Source organism: Vulpes lagopus, chromosome 15, assembly GCF_018345385.1.
Source record: "Vulpes lagopus strain Blue_001 chromosome 15, ASM1834538v1, whole genome shotgun sequence".
Lineage (NCBI taxonomy): Eukaryota > Metazoa > Chordata > Mammalia > Carnivora > Canidae > Vulpes > Vulpes lagopus.
This window is the reverse complement of record NC_054838.1, coordinates 15911044-15921117: the sequence shown is the minus strand read 5'-3', so window position 1 is coordinate 15921117 and position 10074 is coordinate 15911044.

The window sequence follows — 10074 nt, the reverse complement described above, 5'->3', positions numbered from 1 at the left end:
CAGGCCTCTGCTCTTTCCATTATGTCACGTATAACTGGAGGTGATCTACTTAATCCCCAAGTGACAAACATCTAAGTTAAAGAACATTTCCCCAAAAAAAAATAACATTTCCCAACAGATGACTCAACATCAAGCAGTAACTAAAGTATGTTGGTAGAAGGTCCTTTGGGCAGCTATTTATGAAGGAGGGATTGAACATCATGCTGCTTCCCTGCTTCAGGTTTTGGCTGCAAAGGTGTTTAGTCCATATCCTGATTTGTAATTTTGGTCGGTGCCACCTCAAAATGGGCATTTCCTCCAGGTGTGCCTCAGATTAGCAGAGCAGCAGTGTTCTCCCCTGGCCATGGGTCCCACGTCAGAAGCCACTGCGAGGTTTCTTCTGACTTGACTCCCCTCTAGCCACAGTTTGGAGCCTGGAGATGACAGAAATGACCAAGAATTGGGAAATGTCTTTGAGGAAGGGGAAAGCCCTTCCGACAAAAGTAGCCTTTGCTCTGCTGCCACGCACTGCCCTCAGGAACTCATGGTCCTGGAGGCCGTGTGCCAGGCTCAGCCTTCAATTTCTTTCCTTCCCTTTTTTTTTTTAAAGAATAATCGACATTTTTTTATTTCTTTCAAATGTACAACATAATGGTTTGATATTTGTATATATTGCAAAATAATCACACTTCTAGTTAACATCCATTACCACACATAATGACAAAAATGGAAAACAGTATGGAAGTTCCTCAAAAAAAAAAAGAAATACTAGGGACGCCTGGGTGACTCAGTGGTTGAGCATCTGCCTCTGGCTCAGGGAGTTGATCCGGGGTCTGGGGATCGAGTCCCACGTCGGGCTCCCTGCATGGAGCCTGCTTCTCCCTCTCTCTCTCTGTCTCTCATGAATAAAATCTTTAAAAAAAAAAAAAAAAAAAAGATGCCAGGCAGCTGGAGCCAGGCGCAGTGCAGAGATGGCTTCCACGGCCTCCCTGCCTGAGTGCAGCTCCGTTGGCCCCCAGTGAGTGGCCAGGCTGAGGGCCTGAACCAGCAAACCCGCCTCTTTCACCGAAGGACGGTTTTCTCAGTGCGCTGTCTACGCAGTGGCCGGAAGTCTCTGAAGCTCACAGCCCGGCAGGACCCAGGACCGCAAGGCCCCTGGCGCCCAGTGCTACGTCCCCTGGGCTACAGGCACAAAAACGGGGTCACCGTGAAACCCAGGGCACCAGGTGTGTGTAGAAAGTCCTCTCTGGGGAGCACAGCAGAGGGGGCGATGTGGAGATGGTGCCCGAAGACGCCTGGGGGAGAGCAGAAGGCACCTGCCAGGGTCCGGCCAGAGAGTGTCCCAGCAGGCCCCTGCCCCTGCCCCCTGCCCCCCACCTCCCTGCCCCCATCCCCCAAGCCCCCTGCCACCCTGCCCCCCCTGCACCCAGCCCCAAGCCCCTCCACCCCCGTCCAACCCTTTAAGTTGAGCAATGAGCTTCTTTCCCAGAAAGACTGAGCACTTTTCCAACCTGCTGCTGTGCGGAGGGGCGGGGGGGGGGGGGGGGCCGGGGGCTGCCCAGGAGCCGGTTCTCAGTGTGCCGAGCCCAGGCATGTTCTGCGCTTGAGCCTGGGGCTTTCAGAACCAGCTGTCTGGGGCCTTGCCTTTCAGGCGCAGTTTCAAAGTTAGGGTGTCCCATATCGGGCACCAAGTCCTCAGGGAGAAGCTCTGGGCTTCTGAGATCCCTCCCAACTGTGGGCTGCTGTCGAGGGGTGGAGGTGAGGGAGCTGGGGGTGACGGGGTGCGGGAGGGGTGGGGAGGGATTAACGGTGAGGTGCTTTCTCGGCCTTTCCTACCCGTTTTGATGTGATTTTTTTCTGGATGTGAAGGAGTCGTTCTGCTGGTTTGGGTCTTTTTCCCCCTGGAAATGGTTCCATGGGTAACCGTGGATTCCTCGGGCCCAAGGGGGCAGGTGGGTTCAGGACCCTGCCATGTCCCCATCTTGAATGGGAGCCCCAGCGCCCCACTTAGTGGGGTGGGTGTCAGCAGGAGAGGCCCACCCAGTGGTTGGTTTTGAGCAGGGACATGGGAACCCAGGTGTCCCCGAGGGAACTCGCCTTGTGACGCTGACAGCCAGGTGACCTTGAGCAAATTACTTCCTAGTCAGGCCGGTCTCCCTTCTGTAAAACAAGCCACTTTACATCGTAAGGTTTTTCTTTTCAGGGTTTTTGTTTTTTTAAAAAAAGATTGATTTATTTTAGAGAGAGCACGTGGTGGGAGAGGGAGAGAATCTCAGGCAGGCTCCCTGCCCAGTGCTCACGGCCGATGCCCCAACGGGGGGTTTGATCTCATGACCCTGAGACCATAACCCGAGGTGAAATCAAGAGTCGGACTCCTGGGCAGCCCAGGTGGCCCAGCAATTTAGCGCCTGCCCTTGGCCCAGGGTGTGATCCTGGAGGCCGGGGATCGAGTCCCACGTCGGGGCCCCCCCCCGCATGGAGCCTGCTTCTCTCTCTGCCTATGTCTCTGCCTCTCTCTGTGTCTGTCATGAATAAATAAAATCTTAAAAAAAAATAAATAAAGAGTTGGACTCTTAACTGACTGGGCCACCCTGACACCCCTCTCCTCCAGCGAAGATTTGACAGCCTCAGATGGATCTGTCACAATTAGAGAATGTAATTTGCACTGGCTCTCAAGTTAAATCAGAACTTGACCAAGTACCACAACTATTGAAGCGATTGAACTTAAAATAAATTTTGCTTTGTGGACGCCCAGGTGCCTCAGCGGTTGAGCACCTGCCTTTGGCCCAGGGTGTGACCCTGGAGACCGGGGATCGAGTCCCATGTCGGGCTCTCTGCATGGAGTCTGCTTCTCCCTCTGCCTGTGTCTCTGCCTCTCTCTCTCTCTCTCTCTCTCTGTGTGTGTGTGTGTGACTCTTGTGAATAAATAAATAAAATCTTAAAAATAAATAAATAAAATTTTGTTTCGATCTAGGCAAGAAAACCCACTTTCCTCTACCGAAATTGCTCATTTTAAAGCCTGAGTTTTCCTAGGCAGGCAATCCCTCCCTTGCAGCGAAAGGCTGCACCTACCTGCTGTAGGATTCGGACGGCGGCTCCGTGATGAGCCTGTGATGGACTCGCCGCACAGTCCCCTCCCGGGACGGAACCGGGCCGACTGTCTGGCCCTGTTTGCCGAGCTCGGTGATCCTTGTCTGATGTTTAGACGGAGTGGGGACTAGGTCGGTTACACTTTCATCGATCATTCTTGAAAGAAATTCTTGCTTCTGCCCAATTCCTCTGCAGAAAAATATTTTTGTACAGGTTTTATTTATTTATTTGAGAGAGAGAGAGCACGAGCAGGGGGAGAGGCGGAGGGAGAGGGGAGCTGAGGGTGGAGCCTGATGCAGGGCTTGAGTCCAGGACCCTGAGATCATGACCTGAGCTGAAATCAGGAGTTGGACACTTAACCAACTGAGCCACCCAGGCGCCCCTGGAGAAAAATATTTTTAATCTCCAGGAAATGTTGACTTTCCTGGAGCTTTCTAAGTTTCCCTTGTTTCGATTCCACTGACAAACAATTTCTTCCCTGGGAGAGTAAGTACCCAATAGAGTCAAGATAGACCTTTTAAAGGAGACTAGTATCTGCTTCTAAAACCAGAATTTGGAGCACAGGGGCGCCTGGGTGGCTCAGTCGGTTAGACATCTGCCTCCAGCTCAGGTAGGTCATGGTCCCAGGGTCCTGGGATTGAGCCCCACACCAGGCTCCCTGCTCAGTGGGGAGCCTGCTTCTCCCTCTCCCTCTGCTGCCCCCCCTGCTTGTGTGCTCTCTCCCTAATAAATGAATAAGTAATCTTAAAAAAAAGAAAGAAAGAAAGAAAAAGAACTTGGAGCACAACCCAGTGTGGTTTTTTTCCCTAAAGGTAGTTTCTGATGCTTTGGTCTTTGGGAGTTATTAGTGTTGCACATGTCCATTGTAATGCTTGCCCTGCATCCTCAGGAGCCCAGGGGAGGGTAGATGCTACAGGCAAATCAAGTTCATCGGTCCATCCACTGACTTGGGAGGAACAAATCAGGAGACTGCAGCCTGTCATCAGGGCCTCACGTGGCATCAGGCCCTGGCTTCTAGCCCGGCTCTGACACACTGGTGTGACGAAGCACTTCCCTTTTCGGCCTCAGTATCCCTATCTATAAAGTAAGGTTGTTTGAGATCCTTTTAAGTTAAACACTCCGGGGTCATTGCAGAGACTTTTGTCCAGACTGTCCTGTCTACCACAACTGCCTGAGTAACTTCAGGTCTTTCTGTTCCAAGAAATTGGAAACCATGCCTGCTATTTCAAGCCTAATTTTTCCATAGATACAGATAGATTTTATTTTTTTGCCTATGAAATATATATATATATATATTCATTCTTGGTTTTTGCTTTTCTTTGTTCTGTTTACTACAGCCAAAATGTGCTTTGTAACATTTGTCATTCTGAACACATTGAGTTGTAGAAAATAACTCGACTTTTTGGCATTTTCCTTGACCTGGTTCATCTATTCTAGATTGCCACTACCACAGCACTCGAAGGGCAAATTTGTGCTTGTTCATGTGGTCCACAGCTAAGTAGTGAAGAGAACACTTAATGAGTGCAAGACATTGGGGCTGCATTTTGAGGTGTCTTTTCCAGAAGTCACTAAATTCGTGAATTCACCTTCTTGTGGGTCCTGGCTCCCAAATCTCTAATCCAGTGTGTTCCCCAGCAAGTTTTCCCTGCAACACTAGTCCCAAGAGAGACTCCTTAAAGAAGAATTCTATAGCCAAATAAGTTAGGAAAATGCTGAATTCTATATTCCTTTGCAGTTAGGATGCTTTCAGTGATAAATGAATTTTTATCGAATAAACGATATTTCAAATGGATTTAATAATAAAGATTATTGTGTCCTGTGCTGGACATCTGGGGGTGGGAGGAGGAAGGGACAGTTCAATCAGGAGACAGTATTGTCAAAAACCCAAGCTTCATTCACTCATTTTATCGCACATACAGAAGAAGGTGTAATGTAGTAAATATGACCGTAGTACAAATACCTCTGCCCCTACCAGAGGCTGCCTGTGTACCCCTTCTCAGCTGCTCTCCATCCCACATATGATACTTCTAAGAGAGGAATTTTATCCCCTTTTTGATGATCCAAGGTCCATATTTCAAATACTTGTTGTTGTCGTGTGCTCCTACAGTAAGTGAGGTCAGCCTCCTCACTTTTGCCCTGAACGACCTCAGAATATATATATATATATTTTTTTTTTTAAGATTTTATTTATTTATTCATGAGAGACACAGAGAGAGAGATATAGGCAGAGATACAAGCAGTCTCCATGCAGGGAGCCCGATGTGGGACCCGATCCTGGGACCTCAGGATCACGCCCTGGGCCTAAGGCAGGTGCTAATCCGCTGAGCCACCCAGGGATCCCCTGACCTCAGACTATATTGATTGAAGTAATCTCTTCATATGTCCCCACTAGTGAGTGAACCTGAGGACAAGAATTCTGTTTCCTTTCATCTATTTTCCAAGAGCCAAACATAAGGCTTTATATTTTGGTCCTCCATTCTTTTTTTAAAGATTTTATTTATTTGAGAGAGAGAGAGAGCACAAGTGGGGTGTGGGGGAGGGAGGAGTGGGGGTAGAGGGAGAGGTGGGAGGATAGGGAGAAGCAGACTCCCCACTGAGCAGGGAGCCTAAGCGGGGCTCTATCCCAGGACCCTGGGATCATGACCCGAGCTGAAGGCAGACGCTTAGCTGACTGAGCCACCAGGCGCCCCTCTATTTTGTTCTTAACATTGAATCTCTTATCTAGAAATGGATGTTGGGGGAAAGGACTGGGCTCTGCTCGGGGTCTCTGGTAGCTCCTTTACTTCTCCCCTACAAGAGTTTCAACAAAATCATCTTGTTGGCGTCGTGTTTACATTGGGCCTGTGGGTGCAGCCCGGGGCCCCCTTGCAGGCGCGCTGCCCACGTCTCTGGGCGTCTGTACATTGTTAAAGTGATGGATGGTTCCTTAGAAATCGTTCTTGCTGCTCAACAGATACTGTTCTCAGCTTTTGTAAGAGTGAAGGTACTGAGTGTTCGTCAAGCTACTGAAAGATCACTGGTCTTTTTTTTTTTTAAAGATTTTATTTATTTATTCATAGAGACACGGAGAGAGAATGAGAGGCAGAGACACAGGCAGAAGGAGAAGCAGGCTCCATGCAGGGAGCCCGACGTGGGACTCGATCCAGGGTCTCCAGGATCACGCCCTGGGCTGCAGGCGGCGCTGAACCGCTGAGCCACCGGGGCGGCCCAAGATCACTTCTCTTGAGCCTGGTCCTAATAAAGGAAGCTGTGAGTTGGTGTCTAGTGCTGGGTCTCTAGACGGGCTGGGTTTATCTAAGTAGGTGAAGCGTCTCCGATAACATCTTCTCCGTGAGAGGCATCGGCGCCAACACCGTTGTTCTCTCCTGGGCTCTTTGGTTCTTTGGGACAATGCTGCTTTGATTTCTCCAATGGGGGCTACTGCTCCAAGTTCCTTAGCTGGAGAGAAGCAGAGACTTCATTTCCTGCCCTCACCCGCTGCTGGACTGGCCTGGCCCGCTTGTGTGTAGACTCATTCCTCCCTCCCTCTCCTCCTGCTACTTCCAACTTGAGGTGGTGGCCGAAGCGAAGTCAAGCCGCTCTCTTGGACCAAGGACGTGTGGCAAGGGAGCATCATCACAATCCTTGACCTTGAGCAATGAAGTAAGGGTTGAATGCTGGGGTAGGCTCCCTGCAGCACTTGCAGGCCTCTTCTCCGTCTACCCTCAACACTTTGGCCTCAGAATCGCGCGCACCCTTCCTCTGCATGGCCCACAGAAGTCACAGAGTTCAGGTTTTCACCCCTCTGATCCTCCAGGAAGACTCAGGAACTCTTCCTGCTGGAATCTCACATCGCAAACAGCTGATCTTGTCCAAAACCTCTATTTGGGGCAGACTAGAGTCTCTCAGTTGTCACATGAACTGGCATGGACTCCCCTTGACTCCCAATGACATCTGTGCTGTGGCCACTGGCCCTGACATTTGTGCCCTGTCATGGGGACAGCAAGTGCTTTACAGTTATTTGGCCCCAGGGAATGGGAGATGAGAATGGAGAAAGGGTTTGACCTTTGGAAAGAACTGGAACTCCATCCATAGTAAAAGGAGAGGAGTCATGTGTCCAGGCTGGGCTTTTGGAAGGTAGGGAGTCACGCGGGGATAAAATTGCTTTTCAGTGAAGTAGAAGCTGAGGCCCAGGCCACCACAACGGGGGACGCGATACAATCCTTGGTGGTCAGCAAGGGAGCCTGCACTATGTCGTGTATCAGGGCTTCTCATATTTTAACAGGCTTGCAAATCACCTAGAGATTCTGATCCGGTGGGTCTGGAGTGAGACCAAATATTTTGCAATTCTAACAAGCTCCCAGATGATTGCAAAGTTGTACGTCACGACAAGTGTACCCTTGCTGAGGGAACACCCGCAGTGTGTTTACTGGGACTGAGAGGCCCAGCAGGGGCTGTGATGTGGAGACACAGGGAGGGGAAGGGAAGAGTCAGAGAAGGCTTAGGGAAATAGAAGACACGAAACCATTATTTTGAAGAGCAGGAGAGCGGCATACCTGGGAGTGGTAAAGTCGGATGTTGTAAACCTCTAAGGGTCTGGGTCCTCGGAAGAAAAGAGGACAAAAGTGGTTGGAAAGTGCTGGTGGGAAGCAAGGTGTCCAGTGGCCCACCCAAGGCCACTGGCATGAGGGGAAAGGCAGCAGGGAGCTGATGGGCTCAAGGAGATGTCAGGTTTCCTTCAAAGCAAGAAGAGGACAGTAATGTTCAGAGAGAGAGATGGAGGATGTGGGGACATTTGGTGGCGATAGACGATGGGACCCAGAGGGTCTGAAGGAAGGGTTTGAGGGAGCAGGGCTGGGGAGTTGGGACAGACCCGCAGGTATACAGAGAGGTTTAGGGGTGAAAGTGGGAGCGGGGGCCCTCGGGCTTCTAGTGGGCTGGGGTGGGGGTGAGACGTGATGGGGGCAAGGTGCCCAGGGTAGGCTGCAGAGAGCAGGGGTGCAGTCTCTGGCAGCTTGGGTCACGCAGGCATCCTTGGAGGGAGGGGGCTGGGGGGCACAAGAGCTACAGGGACGCTGTCCCTCCTGGACCCGGAGAATGGGGCGCCTCTTCCCTGAGGGCCTGTTGCCTTGTGGCCCTGGGCAGGAAGGGTGTGGTTGTGCCCTTGTCTCCACAGCACGTCTCGTTACTGAGGGTGCTTTTTTTTACATCGATGTGGTTAAGCAGTGCAGTGGCCACGTTGCACTGGAAACAGGACTCCTTGCTCAGCATTTCCAAAGATGAAGCAGTAATTGTGTTTTGAGTCCCAAATGCCGTGTACACCCAGATATAAGGTGGCTTGAATTACAGGGTCGCTCACTCCATTCCCACGTGTTCTCTCACCGCTCAAAACGTTTTTGTGGTTTTTTTAAAGATTTTATTTATTTATTTATTTGAGAGAGAGTGTAAGCAGGTGGGTGGGGGAGCAGAGGGAGAGGGAGAAGGAGAGAAACAGTCCCCACTGAGCAGGGAGCCCGAAGTGGGGCTTGATGTCACAACCCTGAGATCACGACCTGAGTCAAACCCAAGAGTCGGACACTTAACCGGCTGCACCACCCCAGCACCCTTGCTCCAAAGGTTTTTTTTAATTAACTTAAGTTCATAGACTTTTGGGATACAGGCAAAATAGTTCAGTGTCTGTTAATAATATTTAATTTATTTATTACAAACGTATATTTAAAACCGCATATAAAACAAAACATTGGCTAAGAACTAGTGCTTGGGGCACCTGGGTAGCTCAGTCGGTTGAGCATCAGGTCATGATCCCTGGGTCCTGGGATCGCACTCCCTGCTTGGTGGAAAGTCTGCTTCTTTCCCTCTGCTATTCCCCCTGCTTGTGCTCTCTCTCTCTCAATCTCTCTATATCAAATAAATAAACAAAATTTTTAAAAAGAACTAATGCTTTTCTCCATTCACATTTCATAAAATAATTTTACTCATTCTCTAGCCATGTTCCAAACCCTCTAATGTGGTTTTTAATAGAACGTAGCCTTCCGTTCCGTGGCATTGTTTGTGATCCGGGCCTGAGAATCTGTCTATTTTTGGCTGGAAATGTACTCCATGTGTTCACTCCCATCACATTAAGATTTTTGGCCTTTCCATTTGGTAGATGTGTATTGTCCACCTCCATTTCACGTACCGATTTTTATTTATTTATTTTTTAAGATTTTATTTATTGATTTGAGAGAGAGAGAGAGAGAGAGAGAGAGAGAGAACATGAACGGGGACCAGGGAGAGGGAGAAGCAGGCTCCCCGCTGAGTAGGGAGCCCACGTGGGGCTCCATCCCAGGACCCTGGCCCCGAGATCACAACCTGAGCCCAAGGCAGACGGTTAACAGCCCGACCCTCCGAGGCGCCCCATAGTGGACTGATTTTTAAAATAATCCTTGGGGCACCTGGGATCGACCTCCCTGATCAGTGCGAAACCTGATTCTCCCTCCCCACTCTGCTTGTGCTTTCTCACGATCTCTCGCTCTCTCTCTCTCAAATATAAAATAAATCTTTAAATAAATAATTTTTTTCATTTTTAAAAAATATTATTTATTTATTTATTCATGAGAGACAGAGAGAGGCAGAGACCCAGGTAGAGGGAGAAGCAGGCTCCGTGCAGGGAGCCCGATGTGGGACTCGATCCCGGGTCTCCAGGATCAGGCCCTGGGCCGAAGGCAGACACCCAACCACTGAGCCACCCGGGCTGCCCTAAAAAAATTTTTAAGTGATCCTTAAAATGTTTATTTATAATTTTCGCTAACTCTTTAGATTGTGTGATCACATCCCCAGGAATAAAGATTAAATCTGTGTTAAGTTTCTCTGTGCTTTTTTTGGTTTTGTTTTGTTTTCTTCACCGAGCCCACTGTGTGTGGGGGGCGGGTCTCCACACATGTCAAAAACTAGCGTTGATTGGACCATTTCAGGTTCGTGTGTCATTCCCAACCAGTACATCCTTATGCGCAAAAAAAATAACTGAGAAGGTTTTGTGTCATTGGA